We start from the raw sequence: 19,314 nt of genomic DNA, 5'->3' as shown, positions 1-19,314 counted from the left end.
TGACAGTGATTAACAGTAAAGTCTGTGATGAGGAAGCCAGCCACCTAGTCAGCGACATTCCACCTACATGGTTTAAATATTTATCCAGCCAATTATTTTCTGCATCCTCGCTAAGATCCCAAGTCTGTCGGGCAACAGCCTAAATTTTTTCTATCTGCATATTAAGATCTTCCATTACATTTGGGATATGGATGCAACAAATGTGTCCATTTCAGATTCCCATAAAAGACATGTTCTTTGGCCAGCAATAAATCTAAAACCAGGTGCTGTTGTAATACTGCCTTTGTATTGGCCTGTACCTGCTGACTAATCAATTTGAAACCTTTAGCAACAGATCTGGCCAGAGTTTCCACTTGCTGGGTAAGATTTTCAATTAGAATCTGATTTTCCAGTGAAGTCCATCCTGGGAGTAAAAAAACCTGTAATCCCCATCCTACTTCACTGGATGTGCTCAGCCCTTCCTAATTATCCCCATCATTGGTTCTTTCGTTTTCTTCCGCAATACCAAGGGTTTATAGGGCTTCACTTCGCTTCCATATAGGACACAGTTTCAGGAAGCCTAGGGTTACAGGCATATTTTCTTCAGTAAAAGACGATCTGACAGTCCAAGGCACAATTCCCAATGCCCACATGCTGTAGCCAGGGGCTGGCACTTCAGCCTGTGAGCATCTGGAAGTGTTGACACAGATTTCTTGTAATTCTAATGCTCTTTTTGTAATAAAGGGAAGACTGTTATTACATCTGCCCCTGCTAGGGTTACATGTGATTTTCCGTGTGTAGTTTCAGAACAACCTGGGGTAACAAAATTTACCTTTCTTCCTCTATCTAAGGCACCGATTCAAAATACATCTCCAATCTCCTTGTAAGTTTATCTGAAATCCCAGAGCTTTTTCTCAAAATATTACATTCTGGTAATCCAGTCATGTCACTGCTGCGTTTGGAACACACAGGATCATTAATCCAGCAGTGACTCACGTCTCACTGTACCCTGAAACCCAGTGTAAGAAATGGTGATCTAATGGGGTGGACCCCTTTGGGCGAGGAGTGTTAGCACGATGCCCAAAAACAGTCCTGCTACTTTCCAGCCTCCAAAGTGTTGCGTCCTGCAGTACATCACTCCTTTTTTGTCTGTATTGGTTTTCACTATCTAAATAATAACTCCCGTTAGCCTGTTTTAGCGCTTTGGTAACATTATCCAATTTTTGAATATGTGTAAAATTTAATGGAATAATTCTCCACGGTATGGGTGTGAGGTGGAATGTGGCTTGGAGAAGCAGGCTGTTATGCTAGAGAGTCTATTCATTTTACCAAAACCTTTTACCAACTCCAATATGCTGTTGTCATTCCAGTCCACCATTTTTACCCATGATTATCATTGTAGTGACAGTCATTTGAAACATAATCCCAAAATTCATAGTGATCTAATTCTATGAATCCTCATCTTTACTGGCTTCCCCGAGTCCCATTGGATTTTCCACTCTGGGTTCAGTACCCACTCAGTTGCCATATGGTGAGCAGCTGGGGATCGTGGTTCTGTGGTCCATGAAGCAGGAATCTTCTTAATCCATGAATGATGAACCCAGGATCCTTTTCCAGCTGGCTTCATGTGAATGTAGTTAAAAGTACCTGATATGGTCCTTTCCACTTAGGAGCTAATTGTTCTGAGTCCCAAGGCTTGATATACACTCTGTCTCCAGACTAAAGCGGATTATAGAATCATAGAATCACCAGGTTTGAAAGGAACCACTGGATCATTGAGTCCAACCATTCCTAACACTCCCTTAAACCACGTCCCTAAGCGCTTCAAGCTGTAGGGATTTGATAATATTCACAAATTTCTGCAGTTCCTGTAAACTCATTCCTAAAGATATCAAAGAGTTATTTAAGTACAAATTCCCTTTAACAGTGATATCTCCTGGCACACGTGGCATCTGTTAAGACCTCCCATACAATATCTCATGTGGGCTAAGGCCTCCTTGTCGAAGTAGAACTCAAATTCTTATAGATGTTAAAGGTAGTGCTTTTAACCAGGTCATAGAAGTTTCCTGACATATTATGCTCAACTGCAGTTTCGAAGTATAATTCATTCTCTCCACTTTCCCACTAGATTGAGGCCTATAAGTTCTATGCCAATTCCAGGATATTCCCAGAACACTGGTTAGTCGTTTGATTACTTCTGCCACAAAATGAGGACTTCTGTCTGAAGACATTCCTAAACGCATCCCAAACCTTGGAATAATGTCTTTAAGTAAAATTCCACTACTCCTCTTGCCTTATTGGTGTAAACAGGGAAGGCCTTTGACCAGTTCGAAAAGGTATCTACTAAAACTAGACTGTATCTATATCCTTTTTGGGGATAATTCAGTAAAATCTATTTGCCAGTAATTTCTAGGGGAATTTCCTTCCTTAACACTTCTAACTATTACTTGATTATTGGTATTGGGATAGTTTCTTTGGCATACTGCATGTTTTCTGTAACAGAATGAACAATTTCTGTCATGGTCCTTCCTGTAACTACTTTCTCAAATGTTTTAAAAGATTCTCTGTTCCCCAATGTACTTTATCATGTTCCCTTTTCACCAATTCCCTTAAAAGAAATGGAGGTATTACCATCTGCCTGGTGAGTGTGACAAACCACCCACAGTTTTGTTCTTTCACCTGCAATACCTTAGTCAATGTAAGGTCCTTATTATCCTATCTAGGAGCTGTTTCTGGTAATATTATGTCTTTCTCTGGCACTAAATCCATGATGCCTGTTTCTGCAGCCTCTTTAGCAGCGTTATCATCCAATTGATTTCCTAGTCCAGTATTGGATGTCTCTGATTGATGTGCCTTAAAATGCATAATAGCCACTTCTGTAGGTTTCTGAATACTGGCTAGTACTTCTGAATTTGTTCTATGTGATTGATTCCAGTATCTTGTGTCATTAAAAGCTCTCTCTCTTTCCATATATCTCATGGTCAAGCACAACTCCAAAGGCGTATTTAGAAAATCTGTCTATATATTGACTCTCTTGTCTTGACTCAAACCCAAGGCCCTGGTTAGGGCCACTTCTTGTGGTAAGTGCATACCCCAACAACCTTTTTCCTCCTCATACAAAACTGTGCCTGTCCATAAATAATTACTAATCTGGATTCTCAAACGACTGATCTTTAAGGTCCAGGTGGCTGGAATATACTTCTTCAGTCATCTGCCAACAGTCATACTCACAAGTCCCTTCCACATGGTCAGCAGAAAGAAACACTGACAGGTTAACAACTGAGATGGTCCTAAGGAGGATATCATCTTGCTGTAATAATGTCACCTGTTACTTCAACACTCGACTAGGAGAGAGCCAATGTCCTCTTTTTGTTCCAAGACAGTGACGACCATGTGTGCTACATATACTGTCATCTTCTGACCCATTGTAAATCTGCAAACTTCCCAGATCAATATTACTGTGGCAGCAACTGCTTTCAGGCAGCCTGGCCACCCTTGGCTGACATTATCCAGTTGTTTTGAGACAGAGGCTGCTGTGTGTCTCTGCTCTCTCAGAAATTGCAATAGCAATCCCAGGGCTGTCCCACGCCTCTCATCAAAAGATTTTGATAAGTCTGGAAGCCCGACTGCTGGTGATTTCATTAAAGACAATTTCAAATATTTGTAGGCTGCCCTGCTGTTATCAGTCCAACCCAGGTTCTCAGGGCAAGACATCTTCAATACCTCATACCAAAGTTTTACTAACAGTCCATAATTTGAAATCCAGAGCCAACACCATCCCACCAACCCAAGAAATGTTCTTAACTCACAAACTGTCCAAGGTAGTTGGTAAATAGTTTCTTTTCTTTCCATTCCCAGTTTTCGCTATCCTTTTATGTATCTGAAATCCAAGTCACAGTTCTTTGCACCACCTGAATCTTCTCTCTGGAAACTCTGTATCCACTCAGTCCCAGAAAGTTCAAAAAATTTGTAGTCAGTCACAAACAATCTTCTCTAGCAGTTGCAGCAATGAGGATTTCTAGTTCTTTGGCTAATTGATTCCCCAAAATTGTTGAACTGTTTTTAAATACTTGGGGTAGAACAGTCCATGTATACTGAGTTTTTCTGCTAGTTTCAGGATTTTCCATTCCAAAAGCAAAAAGCTCTTGATAATCCTTTGAAGGGCAATGCAGAAAAAGGCATCTTATAAGTCTAGCACTGTAAGCCAACCCTGTTTTTCAGTTACAGCTGTTAAAAGATTATAGAGGTTCACAACCACTGGATGTATATCCTGAACAATTTTTTTCATTGCTCAAAGAGTCTGTACCAGATAATAACCCTTACCATTTGCCGGTAACCGGTAAAATCGGGATATTATATTTTGACTCATATTTCACTAACAACTTCTATTTCAAGAAATTCTGAATTACTGATATTAACCCAAGCCTAGCTTCTAATTTTGAAGGGTATTGTTTAATTCTTACTGGAATCGATCTTGTTTCCATTCAGATATTACATGTTCTGCTCACGTGGACCTCCCTGGTATCTCTCCAGTCCACACTGTCAGGACCACAGCATCTCCAAACTCTTCAGGGATTATTTTTTTTTGAATGTTGACATCCGTAATAATAAAACTGTCACTTTGATATATTTAGATTCTGATATACAAACTTCAACTTTTCTTTCCCCAAATCGTATTTGAGCTTCTAACTTTCCAAGCAAATCCTTTCCTAAACAGCAGCTCTGGGGAGCCTGGCAAACACAAAATCTGATGAGCTACCCCCTGTTTTTCCCAATTTAAATTTCAAATATTTAAAAAAATGGTCACCTTTCCCTGGCTCCCATTGCACCAATAATGCTTATATTTTATTATATTTATATTTTATTATATATTTTATATATTATTATTATTATCAGTTCAAAGTATTCAATACAAAATATGTAGCCCTGATATCCATGAAAAATTCAGTTTTCTCTTCCTGAAGCTTGATTTGAACCAGAGTTTCTGTGGAGTATTCCTCCAATCTCCTTCAGTCCTGTTCTACAGAGAATAGGGGATTTGGAAGGGTACCTTAATTCAAAAGAGGGAATTCCCACTTCCAATGCTCCTCCTTTCTACATTAAGCACACTGATTTTCTCTTGACTGTACCCAGACTTTCCTTGGCAAGGGGCTCCAGCCTTGGCCCCTTCATCTATATCTTCTCTATATCCACTTTCTCCACAAGCATACCCTTCTAGCATCACTATTAATCTTTTTCTCTCCCTACGTCTGTAAGCCACTCAAGTTCACACAATAACTTTCCCAAGTCTATTGACTCAGCTCCTTGAAAACAATATTCACTCTTCCCTCTAAAACTCCCAATCTCTGCTTTCTGCACTACAGAAAAACATAAAACCAGACAATAGAGTTAAAAAAAGAAACTACTGTTCAAGAATTTTAGGGGAACTTTGCCCACAATGTAGTATTGATTCTTAATATTTTTATAGGCTAGGATGAATGATTTTGAAGCTTTTTATTTTTGTCTCATATATTCAGCAATGAGGAATCTTGCTACCCATTGATAATTGTTTGTCTTCAATCATAGAAGCATATATTACCTGTAACGGTTAACAATTTCTTGTATAAGAATCAGAACTCACAACCTGTTAAATGTACGAAGTGATGAGAAGTTGTCTTGTATGACCCCGCATAAAGGAAAAATCCCAATTCCTATATTCCCTTAGGGGCAGCCAAATTTAATTCTAAGGCATATTTGGGTAACACTAGGAACCGACTCTCTAGATTGGACTCTCTAGAAAGCAAAATAAGAATATAAACAGCAATAAGTCAATTTTCACAACAGAATACAAAGAAACACAAACATCTTATGCTTAAGAGGAGCATAAAAGAACTGCAAGATGAGGCTGCCTTTTCAAACAATCAGTTTGTGAGGCCAGAAAAGGCAGTGTCTGGAATTGATCCCATACCTTTTTGTCTTCTGCCAGGGTCAACGTCAGCTCTAGGCTCAGGGAATTAATTTGGATCAGATCATTTAGCAGAGCGCCAGGGGAGGACATGCAAAGCATGCCATGTTCTTGACACAGACCACAGCCCCACCATCCACAGTAAGAAGAGGGGATGGAGGCGTGGGTATTCTTTGCCACAGCACCCCTGCCCTGGAGGGTTAATTGTCTCCTGATATTCGTGCTTGGAATACGTTGAGTCCCATCACAGTGATGGACCCAGACAGCTTTGAAAACAGATGTGTCATGAAGAAATTCTTTCCTGAATTACATCTAGTATTTATCTGAATTTGTCGTTACTTTCTCTTGCCCTGATTCTGTTTTTGTTTTCCACCAAAAGTAACCTTTATCATTAGAATCAATGTAAACTTGCAACTACAAACCCTGCCGACAAATTTTAATGCAGTTACCATTACAACTTGTGCAACAAAATGATGTGCAACAGGCCTGCTGCCTGATTGTCTGCTTGGTGTTACTAGTGTCCACGTATACAGATCTTCCTGGACAACCATCTATTTCATACAGTTATCACAGTCTGGGCTGGGGGAAATTGTCAAAGGAAAAGAAAAAGAAATCAGACCTGTAGATACCTGCGCACTGAGTGCAGACCACAGTCATACCACATCACCAAGACAAGTCCCCAGGCTGCCGACTGCAGCCTTCTCTGCAGTGATATAGCCAAGACAATACAAGACAACTCAAGACAACATATCCACAGCAGAAATCCTGTATCAGTCTATCACATGCCTATAAAGGATTCAGCTTCTCATGGACCAATGGGATAAGGAGGAAAGCAGAACATCATTCGTCTGCTTGTTATGATGTCTGTGCAGAGTGCTGTCCATAAAACACCTTAATTGTCACATTCACTGCCTAGGGATCTTTATAATACACCTAAAATATTTTGAATACATTCAACAAGTGAATTGAACTTAATTAGGATCATTTAACACTAAAAATATAAACTACCTGAAATATTTACCTCAAGGCTTTTATGTAGCTCTGAAAGGTGATGCCCAGCTGAGACCATGGTACTTCATTTGAATGGTTACCATGAAGGAGGGAACTCAGTGACATGTGTTGTCTGTGAGCTGAACCAGAAAGGCCTTGGAACGAACCACGGTGGAAGAAGTGAAGAGCCCATCACTACCAAGGCCCAAGGGAGCTTCTTGAGGAACCCTGAGACCATTTCAGACAATCTATCCCTGTCAGACTGCTTTCACTGTCCCCTGTGAATGGACATTTGTAAAGATTAAGTCCATCTGTGTCAGGCAGAGGCAAGGAATTTTGCAAAGAGGACTCCAAATGGCATCTTTATGTCAGCAAGATGAAACTAGCATTTTCCAAGTACGCTATTTCACTGCTGAGAAGCAGCTACTTGGCTGAATTGTTACTTGAATCATACAGGCCCCCTGGAAAGGCAGTGCAAAGCAAAGGGGCGCTGATGCCTGAAGAGTAGGAGACTTGCAACTGTGGTCCCGAAGACAAGCTCTCAGCTGGTGAATGCTGCTCTGAGGCCTGCAAAAGCAAGCTCTGTCTTGCTGTGGGAGATGCGCGGTAGGATGACCCAGGTAGCAGTCATGCTTACTGTCCCTAGATCAGACAAGGGCAGAGCCCTTCTGGCCAGGTAAAGTCAACCCAAGAGACTGCTTGAGCAGGTCTTTCTGGTGCTCTCTATGTCTGTGGTTTTTACTTTATTTACTTTATCTCTATCACAAGGAGAAGAGGAGGTGGTCTTACACCCATCAGTCTTAAAATCTCTTGAAGAAGGCAATCCTCCTTTTCTTTCTCCTGTGTCTATCATGTTTGCCACCTGCCCTACCTGCAGCTCTCCTTTTTATGGCTTCAGCAAGATGAAGTGACCAGATGCCAATGAAGGCTTCAAGATGAAGATGAGCCTATGTGCGTTGTGTCTGAATTTTCAGATTGTTCTGTTTCTGACATGCCTGACACAGATCATTCATTGCTTTTCCTGCTTCTGTAAAATGGACTGTCTACAGTGAACACCATTTCTTCTTCTCTACCTGAGCAGGAGCAGTGGTTATGGCTAACTTCAGAACCTATCAGTATGTTCAGCTTGTTTGAGTTGTTCCTTTCATTTTGCACTGCAATGGACTTTCCTAAACTGAATTTCAACCACCAATGAGTTGCCCAATAATCAGTATTGCTAAGGGCTTTCTGATGTTTCTTGTAATGTTTCCCAAGCCTCACTAATCTTAATCATTCTGTACTTTCAGGAAATTTACCACCTAAACAGTACCTTTGGTTTTCTTGGCCATTACTAAATGTGTTGAACCATACCTGACCTAGTGTTTCTCTCCTATCAACCGCTATCACTATCAACCACTTTTTGTACTTAAAACTGGTTGGTCTTGTCTGCTCTTTGTTTCCTGTCTTTTAACCACTTTAAATCTACAACAAGACCCCTGAACCTCACCTCTACTGCTTTAATAGCACCGATCAAAGCCTTCTGAAATACTGAGTAAATATCACTGCTGTTTCTCCTTTCCCCTATAGTGTGTTATAGCCTTCTAAGGATCAGGCCCTTTCTGCCCGTTATCACATGCACTTCTATATGCTTTCTGATTCTTCCTTTAGTGTCTTCATTTCCCTTCCTCCTGGTACAAAACACAGCACATACTGTTCAGTGCTAGGCATTGTTTTTAACAAGCATGTACACTGTTCATCACCACTGTGTTTTGAAAGAGAAAAGACCACACTTTTATTAATGTCAGTGACAAGATGTATAATTATGAAGCTGAAAGTGTGAAAAGGGTAGCATGCAGAGGGGCCACTTCCCTCTGATAATTTAATTACCCCAAGTAATTCTGCAGCCTTGAATGTTCAGAAACTCCCAAGACTCGGTTTATATTAGAATTTGTCAGTCATTCAAAAAATCAGTCCAGTGGTGTTTCCCATATTTAAAAGCTTCAAATCTGTTTTCTCAGGAGTAGTGTGGCTCTTCAGAAGTACTCAGGTAAGTGCAAGGGGAAGGGATTTTTCAGAAACTATTTGCATTTCCAAGGAAGGAGCAAGTGGCGTTTCAGGGAGAAGGGGCTCTGCCATCCCAGCTCACAGCACAGTGAGTCGGTGGCAGGGCTGGGCGTGCAGGGGATGAGGGACACCCAAACCCTCAGTAGGAGTTATGTTGTGCAAGGGGCCCAGAAACCATCCCCCACACACCTCCTGCCTGATGCTGCTGACTTCCTGCAGTGGCAAGCAGGTTTCTCCCTCTGTCTACTTCAGTTCCCCAAATGGAAAGTGAAGATCATAACATTGCTTCTGTCTTGCTTGATTGGACTGTACAATTCTTATGCCTTCCAGCACCTTCTGGTACTGCTATAGGTGGGCTACAGGCGGCTGCCTTTTTTTTTTTTTTTTTAGTATATCTGACTTCTGCCTCAATAGTCTCATTTTAGTAATGTATTACTATGTAATGTCTTAGAGGTTTTTGAGACCTTTGCTTGAATATCTATGGGTGTAAGAAAAAATCAGAATACTTATTTTCCAATAACTTTTACCTTAAAAGTCAAGGTAAAATTGTCATTTAGTGTCCCTGTAATGTGACTGACCATTTCACACTCTAATGGTCTAGTACTGACACTGGCTGCCTTGCAAACTACATGTTTCTGATATACTTCAAATAAATTGTTATTGCCTTCAGTATCCTTGGCTACTTGCTCTTCAAATTTCCTTTTATCCTGCTTCCACTCCGGTAGGTAAGATATAAAAAGAAGATTAGTTTCTACTCCATTAGCACTACAAGAGCTAGATTTCAATTTCTTAAAAAATATTTTTGGTGTGAATATATTCTTACTCTTTGCCATTTAGCCAGAGTGCTTTCGGTTCCCTCTTCTTCATTTTAAGTGATACATCCTTCTTATGACTCCCTGTGTTAACTGAAGGCTGCTACTGCTAGATATGTGTGCTCTGGTTTAATGTGTATATATCAATGCATCTTATAAATAATACCCCAAAATATATTATATACCAATTCTTCTTTTCTTCAGTCTCAAAAACTGCTTCAGAATACTGTGGAAAAAGGTGCTGCATTGCATACTCAGTAGGAAATTTCAGATGTATTCAATTTTCTGAAACATTTGTCATCCAGTGTGCACAAGTGTTTTTAAAAACCTCTCTCCCTGAAAAATTTCAGTTACCTAGGATCCCCCCAAAAAATACTTCTGCATCAGGATACATGGTGGGCAGAATTGTCTCATCACATAATGATGAGCCTCAAATCTAGGCATGCAACCAGGACTGGTCATGCAGCTCATGCTGGAGGAAGCTACAGAATGCAAGAAAGTGTGACTTGCTACCCATGCATGAACAGTAATGTCAGACCATAAGAGCAGGGCAAGAGGGCTGAAGCAGTCACTTTGATAGCATGACTGCGTTTGTCAGTCATTAGGCTAGAAGTTCCTGCAGATTCAGTGTCCTGTAGAAATTCTCCCATGCCCAAATAATCTCTTTTCCCACAGAGATGTAGGCAGAGTGAGAAAGTATAGGGGCAAATAAAAAAGCCAAGGTGCTGTGATGTCACCAGCAGTAGCAGGATTAAAAGAAACCTCTTCCCACAACTTACAGAGCTACTGAGGTCAATAGGTATAATTTCCTGTATATCTCCTGCAAAGACCTTCTCAAACTAACTCATCCAAATCAATTAAATGCTTTCTCCATAAAGAACCTTCAAAAAACTTAAGGCTCTTAATAAGGCTTCATCAACCAGAGTAATCTAGCAGAGGAAAAGATAGGGGAGAGCAGGGACTTCTCTTATTTCTGGCTTGCATGAACTGTGTTCGCTTCAGCTGTAGTTCAACCCAATCTGTAGGCATTTGTAGAAAGGTCTACAGGGACAGGTTCTGTGATTTTATCAGGGCATTTTTTTTCAGTTCCAATGTACATTTACAGGGTTTTGTAAGACCTAGAGAAACATCACTTTCATAAAAATCTAGTTACTTTCTAATCTAGCAAGCTAGATCTCCTACTGATCCACTTCCTTGATGGGTATGGCAGCAAACACCACCATTTCATTATTAACTGTACTTCATTACCACCCTCTTAACATCCTTCAAAAAGTTATATTACACTGAAATGGGCTGGAAAAATTTACATGAGTGACTCTTTTTTGTCTTAAAAAATAGGGCTGGGAGTTTGAAACAATTTTATTTTCCTGGTGCTCAAAGGGTAAGAACCAAAAAATTTTGTCTGTTTTTTGAGACCAATCTGCATCATAAATGTTAAGTTCAGACTAGACTCCCAGTTTACATCACATTCAGAGGAGTTCAGGTGGATGAACAAATTCCAGAAATTCACCTTCATAAATAATTTCTTAGGCATCCAAGATAATTCGCTATGAATTCAGTGTCTGCCCTGAAAACTGCTGCTGTTTCTCAACACACCAATTTATTTAACTATCTATCCTTCTGAATTTCTATTTATGAGGGAGACATTATGCCTTACAAATGTCTCTGTACTGACTATTTCATGCATTCTACAAGGCCTTCATCTCTTTCTGAAGTCTTTAAATACAGCAAATTTTCTTGCCCCTCAGCTCACCATAATGCTTCTATTGCCTTTAGATGCAGTACATTACCCTGCCTTGAAAGTCACTAGAAGCTGCTGGACCATCTTAACCTTAGTGACAGCACTTTGTAGCAGCATACAGCTAATTTTAAATAGAAATTTCAATGTGAAATATATTTTTCAGTTTACAAATGGAAAGGATTTTTTTTTTTTTTTTTTTTGCCATTTTGTAGTCAAGAGCTGCAGAATGAGAAAAATATCTCTGGGGACTCCAATATCAGAAGTAGGTCTAAGTAGAGGGTGGGAAGTGATCATATCTGTTTGCAGACCAAGCCTTATAAACCTCAAGTACTCCATTAAAATCATACATGTAAGGGTTGTAAGGAATGGATAAGAAGGTTTTCCTCAACTTCAGATGGTACATCGCTGCATCTCCAACCCAGACTCCACACTGATGCCTGAAGAAACTGATAACTGAATGGAATGACGTCTAAGTGGAGTCGCTTATAAGAAGTAAGTTCTACCAGAGGTGGGATATTGTCTCATGACAGCTCTGATACCCCATCTCAATGTGTGAAAAAAGAGGAAAGCAAAGCTAAGGGATAAGGAAGAAGTCCTTCTGGATGATGGGCCTTTGTCCTGTCTTCAGCCCTGAATTCCCACCCTGAAGCAACCCTGATTGCTTATTGAGAATCTGATAAGCGACAAAAGGAAAAATTTTATAGGGGTTGTCAATCACTAATTATTTTCCAGAATCTCCTAACAGACACAAAATAATGTAATATCACTCTCTACCTAACTGGAGGACTACTGAGAACTGGGGCAGATAAAAGCCGTCCAATTCAGCTATGGTTCCTCTGCTCCATCATTACACACTGGATGCACAACACAGAATACAGCTCCATCGCTGGCAAAGAAGAGTCTTCATTGCTGGTACTCCGGAGAGAAGGCATTGAGTGCACCCTTAACAAGTTTGCAGATGACACTAAGCTGGGTGGAAGCGTGGATCTGATGGAGGGTAGGGAGGCTCCAAAGGGATCTGAACAGGCTGGGCTGCTGGGCCAAGGACAATGGCATGAAGTTTAACAAGGTCAAATGCGGGTCCTGCACTTGGGGCACAACAACCCTATACAGTGCTACAGACTGGAGGAAGAGTGGTTAGAAAGCTGCCTGGAGGAGAAGGACCTGGGGGTGTTGGTTGACAGCTGACTGAACATGAGCCAGCAGTGTGCCCAGGTGGCCAAGAAGGCCAATGGCATCTTGGCTTGTATCAGAAACGGTGTGACCAGCAGGTCCAGGGAGATTATTCTCCCTCTGTACTCGGCACTGGTGAGACTGCACCTCGAATACTGTGTTCAGTTCTGGGACCCTCACCACAAGAAGGCTGTTGAAGCTCTGGAGCGTGTCCAGAGAAGAGCAATGAAGCTGATGAGGGGACCGGAGAACAAGTCTTCTGAGGAGTGGTTGAGAGAACTGGGGTTGTTTTACCTGGAGAACAGGAGACTGAGGGGAGACATTATTTTTCTCTACAACTACCTGAAAGGAGGTTGTGGAGAGGAGGGAGCTGGCCTCTTCTCCAAAGCGACAGGGGACAGGACAAGAAGGAATAGCCTCAAGCTCCACCAGGAGAGGTTCAGGCTTGACATCACGGAAAGGGTCATTGGGCACTGGAACAGGCTGCCCAGGGAGGTGTTTAGGGGACAGGTAGATGAGGCGCTGAGGGCCATGATTTAGGGATTGTCAGGAATGGTTGGACTTGATGATCCAGTGAGTCCTTTCCAACCTAGTGATTCTATGATTTTATGATTCTATGATCTTTTTCTATTTCTTTTTCCTTTCTCTTATTTCTCTCTCTATATCTTTCATCTCCTCTTCCCTTTTTTCTTGTTTACTGAAATGTTCAAACACCATGGTTTTGTTTCTTGCTCAATAAAGGTCCTTCTTTTTTCATGTTTCTGATTGCTTGATGTGGATGCAACTTTACTTGCCTCATAAGAATCTCAAATCTGTGTCAAACCAAGCTTGAACCCAGGTTTGTCAAACTGGTCCCTGATAAAGGTGTCTTCCCTGCTTTAGGCTATCATGTTCTCTCAGTCAACACTGGCAGTGCACCTTTGGACCCTAGCCTAAGAGGGAGAAAAGCTTGTTTGCTTGATGCGGGGGCACAGAGTAAGAATGATAAGATCAAGCCTTTCACCTTTGGCTGTCAACGGAAAGCAGAGTGAGTGAAAAGGGGCAGCTGTAGTTACCTTTCTGAGAAGGAGGAACAAAAAGCACAAAGATGAAGCAGCCAAGACCACTTGGGATTATTCACTTGAATTGCACACATCTTTATTTTGTACACCCAAGCAGAGCAAATCTTCAGGAGGTGCTCAACACTTCCATGATCCAAACACTGCTCCGTAAATCAGGCCTCTGGGAGGTCATGTTGAGTGCCCCAGGTTTGCAGATGCCTCTGAATGTCTGGGTATGCACTGCCATGACTGCACTTCCAATCACAGGCTGCATAGCCCAGCCACATCAAAGACTGTGGTGCTGGCCTCAAATGCCTTCCCGTGCTGCAGGAGTGGCATGTCCTTCAAAGGATCTGGCCAGTGACAGTAGTCTACATCTTGTGCCTCTCACTAAAGACTTGCAGTGCTAAAATTATGCAGCTGGGTTTCAGGTGTTTTTCATTCATTTCTCCAAGGTTCCTATGGAAACCAGTCCCACAGCCCTTCCTGAGTGAGTGTAGAAACTGCAGCGTGGTTCACAAGTGGGAGATGTGCCCATTATCTGTGTTGGCCAAAGATTTACTCCACCTACATTGCAATAGCTTCAAGACATGCAGTCAAAGCGTGACATGCTTTGGGAGATCCTGCATATTATTCCAGTGGGGTCATCTCTGCTTAATCAGACTATATCCTTCAAGTAGTATTTTGTCACACCTGCCAAATTTTGCGTGTGAAACTAATTTATGTACATGACAGTGTTCAACTCAGCTCTGTAGTTTAGCAGCCATGGTGATAGAGGTCTCCTGGCACAAAATCCCTACAGTTCCCGCATGCATTAATTTATTCATACAAAGTGCAAAGATGGATTTTTTGTAAGAATAAGAAGTCATTCCTATGTATTTAGTCATTGCTGAATATTTATAACTGATGAAAAAGCCTTCATTAAAAAGGTAGGTTGCAGCCTTTAATGGTGACAGGCTAGGGATGTTAGAAATCTCTAATGAGAAGCAGAGATTTTTTTCTGAAATGCTGCTTGCACAATGTGCCTCATAAAGGAGTCAGCAAACAGCAGAAAGGGGAATTACGCCTAGGGCATTCTGTTCCTCACAGAGCTTTGGGAACAGCCTTGTCACATCCCTCTTCACCCACACCTGACTGCATCCCTCCCACCCACCTCCCACCCAGCTTGCTCTGTTGTGTGTGACTCCAAACTCCACAGCAGCAGAACATCTTTGTTATTGAGACATACTGAGTAAAATGCACCTAGTAAGTTCTGAACAGGAGGTGTCCAGTGTAGCTTTCCACAAAAGGAGTATTGGAGACAGAGAAGGAAGTAAGTTGTAAAAGTCAGCTTGCATTGTCTGGGTCCAGCCAGCACAGGGAGCAAAAGGCTTCCTACTCCCCGCTGTTCAGCACATTCAGGAAGCAACTGATCCAGCAGCTATTTGGAGTTGCTGAAAAAGCTCCTGCTGACTTCGTGCAACAGCTGACTCATACCTGACTAAAGACTGGTGGAAAACGTTCAGCTGCAGGAGATCCTGCCCCTTAAACAGAAGGATTTTCTGCCTGTAGGATGGGAGAAATATGTAAGTCAAGCCCCTTCCAAGGAGTGCTTTTGGTCAAGACACATGTAATTAGCTACAGATTACCTAGAGTATAAAGGGGACTGTAGCTTCAACAAGTTAAACATATTTTTATACCTATACTGTAAGAAAAAATGGGACCCTGTAAGCTGAATGACCTGGAGGCCCTTAGAAACATTTAATTGCAACAAGGCCTGTGTCTAGGAACAATATTTCTCCTATAAACACCAGCGCAGTGACAGAGAAGTGAAGAGGTCATTCTCTTCTTTCTAGCAACATGACCAGTCTCCCGAACAATTATCCTGGGTGTTGTGTGGGGTAGCTTCCCCAGAACGTGGGAGTCGGAACAGCCTTCTCAAAGCCTAAGGAAGCCTAAGGAGGGCAGACTTTTCTGCACGGGCTTTATAGTGTGCTGCTGGGGTACATGCCATTTGCCAGGGCAGATGCTATTTAGAGCAGAAAGTAGGACAGTGAAACATAGAGCTCAGAGAACTGGGAGCACTCTACAAACCACACGGGCCTAATAGCACTGGAGGGATGGAGACAAAACCTCAGAAATTGCTGAGGTACGTTCTAGAGATGAATTTAGAAGTATAATGTCGCAAAGTGACAGATTTAGTCACAAAACATCTGCCTGAAGAGAAAATTCTTCTGCCACTTGTCTGTTAGTCCCCAAAGTCAGGTGAGGTTGGGATCCATTTGCTAGGTTGTTTCCAAAAGAGATGTGAGATGCTGACAGCTGCTTGCAGCTTTCGTATGAGTACTGAGACTATGTTTTCTGAAATGTTGAAAAAGTAAATACAAATGTGAGGTTCACTTGACATAAAGAGCATCCAGCCTCAAAGGCAGAATGGCCACAAAATGGAAACCAGTTATAAAAACTGATGTTTTCTCATGCAGTAATGAGGTCTCCAGGGAACTTCAGCTCCTGTAAGGAGTTCATGACAATTCCATGCCAAGAGGGTGTTCCAGTCATTTCAGCCTTACTGCTCTGTGTCACCTGCACAAGCTCCGGTGACAGTCACTGGCCCAAGACAGAACTGTAAGCCAAAACACTTTTGTTTCCTATATGTATCTGTTGTGCAGCCTCCTGTAAGCTAACAACACCACAGGTGAAGCTGGAGGTGAGACTAGAATTCATCCTGCTGAACTACTGTTGGGACCGTATCAGAGGTAATAGGTGAATTAAGCCCTAATCTACCTATTCATCTGCTGGAAGCAGGCAGTTGGCAGCTAGTCCCTCTGTCTGGAATCTATGCTATTTACTAGTACTTTGTTTTGATGACAATCTCATTAGATCTTCCTTCAGTGACCAATATATCCTATTTTTGGCTTCTCCTACGCCCCAACATCCCCTTCTTGTCTGCTGGCTTGTGCCAAAGGCAGTTGCCTCTGCACATCCATTCTTGTGGCTGCATGTCTAATTACTGTCTCACTCCTTATTCGTGGAGCTACCTCCAGAGCCCCTTGTCATTCTTCTTTTACTTACCTGATATGTCTGAGTCTCCATTGCCTAATCCTGCCTTACTCACCTATTTACAAGTCTGCGATAAAGGTAGCCCAGGGGTTCTTTAGTCCGGGCTCACCTACAACTTACGTTACTTACCTTTCTCACACCATGGGCCTCCTAAATAGCAGCAGCAGTCCTACTTCTTACAATGACTCAAGATGACCTCTGTGGAAAATACTTGTTTCCTCTGTTCCTAATGTGTGTTGACATATCCATTTGCTTCTTCATGTGGGGCCTATTCTTCTTTAAGATCTTTAAGTGCTTTGCACAGGCTAAGCATGAACTGAAATAAATGTGTTTTTAAAAAACAATGATAATCTAATGTGAGGATTTATATTTCCAGATTTCCCTCAATCAGGAAGGACCCTGAGCTGTGGATTTGAAACCTCTCACAAGCCCTGGCTGTCTACCTGCCAGACTATTTATGCCGTTTTACTGCAGCATGTTTGTACAACTAACAGGGAAAATACGATTTCCATTCCCACTGCCCCAATAAGAGTATGAATTCTAGCTGAGTGGGGTTTTTCCATTCCAAGAGAAAAGATTTTTCTCCCCCTAAAACAGAATATAACCACCTTTGTAGAATGTCACAGTAAGCTTGCCTGTGTTTTGCTTGTTCATTCCTTTCGCTATCGAGCTGTACCTAATGTTTCAATTACCTTTCTTCTGTTGCAGATATGATTGGATTTGGACTTTTAAGGGAATGTAAAAATACCAGCTATCTAGACAGAAAACCAATACATCAGAAGCCAACAATTTGCTGGGCATATCTTATAGCACTTTAACAACTTAACTCTTGGCAGTTAATGACCCTAATGGTTTATTTATTAGACAAGTAAGGGAAAGAAAAGCAAATGACATGAATATTTAATGAAGACACTAATAGAAGTCACATGAAAATGCTGAATTGCCTTTTCTGCTCAGGAAATACTAAGTGGCTTTTGTCAATCACATGTATATCTGATAAGTGAGTCCAGTTAATCAATAGACTTTATTGCATTTCCTAGCATAAAGAAGTACTTACTCTAAAAAAAGGAGGATCTAATTAATCTAAACATACCAAATAGCAGAGTAAAATGCATTTGTTTGCTGAATTAATCCATCTAGTTCAAAGGCTAATTTATAACTGAATACTGAAATGACAGTGCTTGCACTTTTATAAAAAATTGATTTTTTCAGACGTCGGCTGCAGAGAACACTTCCCGTCCCTTGCTGATTGACTCACTAAGAATGTTGCCTCTTGTGGAGGTAATGTGAATTTCAGCTTCACGTAGCAGCGTCCTTGCTGTAAACTATATTATGCTTTGAGTCATATCTATTTGGCTGATTTTCCCTCTTTGACAATAATCCAAAAGAGAATAAGGGAGTTCATATGCCCGGTAGGTTATAGAAGGGTTTTCTTCTTGCTATCAGCTAAGTGAGACCAATTTACTTCTCCCAAGGGTTACATGCTGAGTACCTATCCCCAGCATGTTTAGGGAAATATATGGTTTAAGTTCAGTCATCAATTTTTGAACAGGAGACTGAACACTGTAGATGCAGAGGGCAGTTCATACCAGCTAATGGACTGGTTACTACTGAGTCTAACATCTCTTTTTGTTTCACAGTTCAAAGAGGGGTTACTCATGTCTTAGAACATCTTGAGATTCTTTTCTCAGGTATGTGTTTAATACTTCAGTTGCCAGGCAGCAAGCAACCTGGGCCACAGATCTCCAGCGCCCCACAGCAGATCACTGCCAGGCTAACCAAATGTAAATTTTGATGTGCTGGCCAGAGTACGTGGTATCAACTCACTCTAGCTGCGAAATGAGACAATTAAGAAGCCTTCTGGTATAAAAAACAACCTGGAAAACTGTTTGGGATAAGCTTGAATTGGCAGAATGACATTACATGCATCATGTTGTTGTGACATCTTTCCATTTGATAACAGGGGACCTAAACTCAAATTCCCTATATTGTCAGACAGCAGCTGTCAGGTATCATTCAACAGCTTTGTTTGACCAAAATAATGAATACTTAGATCTGAAGTGTTAATGTCCATCATCTCCAGCTACACAAAGCCTTCACTCTGACTACAGCTGCCTTGGAGTTGCCAGCCTAAACCTGAGTGCTCGCTCAGCTGTTCTCCTTTCAGGAAGTGCTGTCAGGTTAGGCCATCAAAAACAGTATCCGTATCTAAAGACGCAAAGGAGCAGTAGTACAAACTAAATGGTGCAATACAGCATGTTCTTTATTTATTCAGTGCTGAACCAGAAAAATCAGTAATTCCAGTTCCAAAATTCTCTCATAAAGCTAAGCTCTGAGATTTGCAGACTTGCACTTTATTGTGTTATATAGTCTCATTATCTTACTTAATGAGTGATACCATGAAAAAGGCAAACTCAATAATCAATGCCAGTTTGATTACTAAGTAGGTATTCTTTAAACTGATATGTTGGGGTACACAGGAGATATTTCCACCAAATGTGTCCACCTATTGAGGCTGGTTACAAGGCTTTTATCCTAGTTAAGCACACATAG

Source organism: Cuculus canorus, chromosome Z (genome assembly GCF_017976375.1).
Source record: "Cuculus canorus isolate bCucCan1 chromosome Z, bCucCan1.pri, whole genome shotgun sequence".
NCBI classification, from domain to species: Eukaryota; Metazoa; Chordata; class Aves; order Cuculiformes; family Cuculidae; genus Cuculus; species Cuculus canorus.
The sequence above is the reverse complement of the archived record's forward strand: the minus strand, read 5'-3'. Positions refer to the sequence as shown.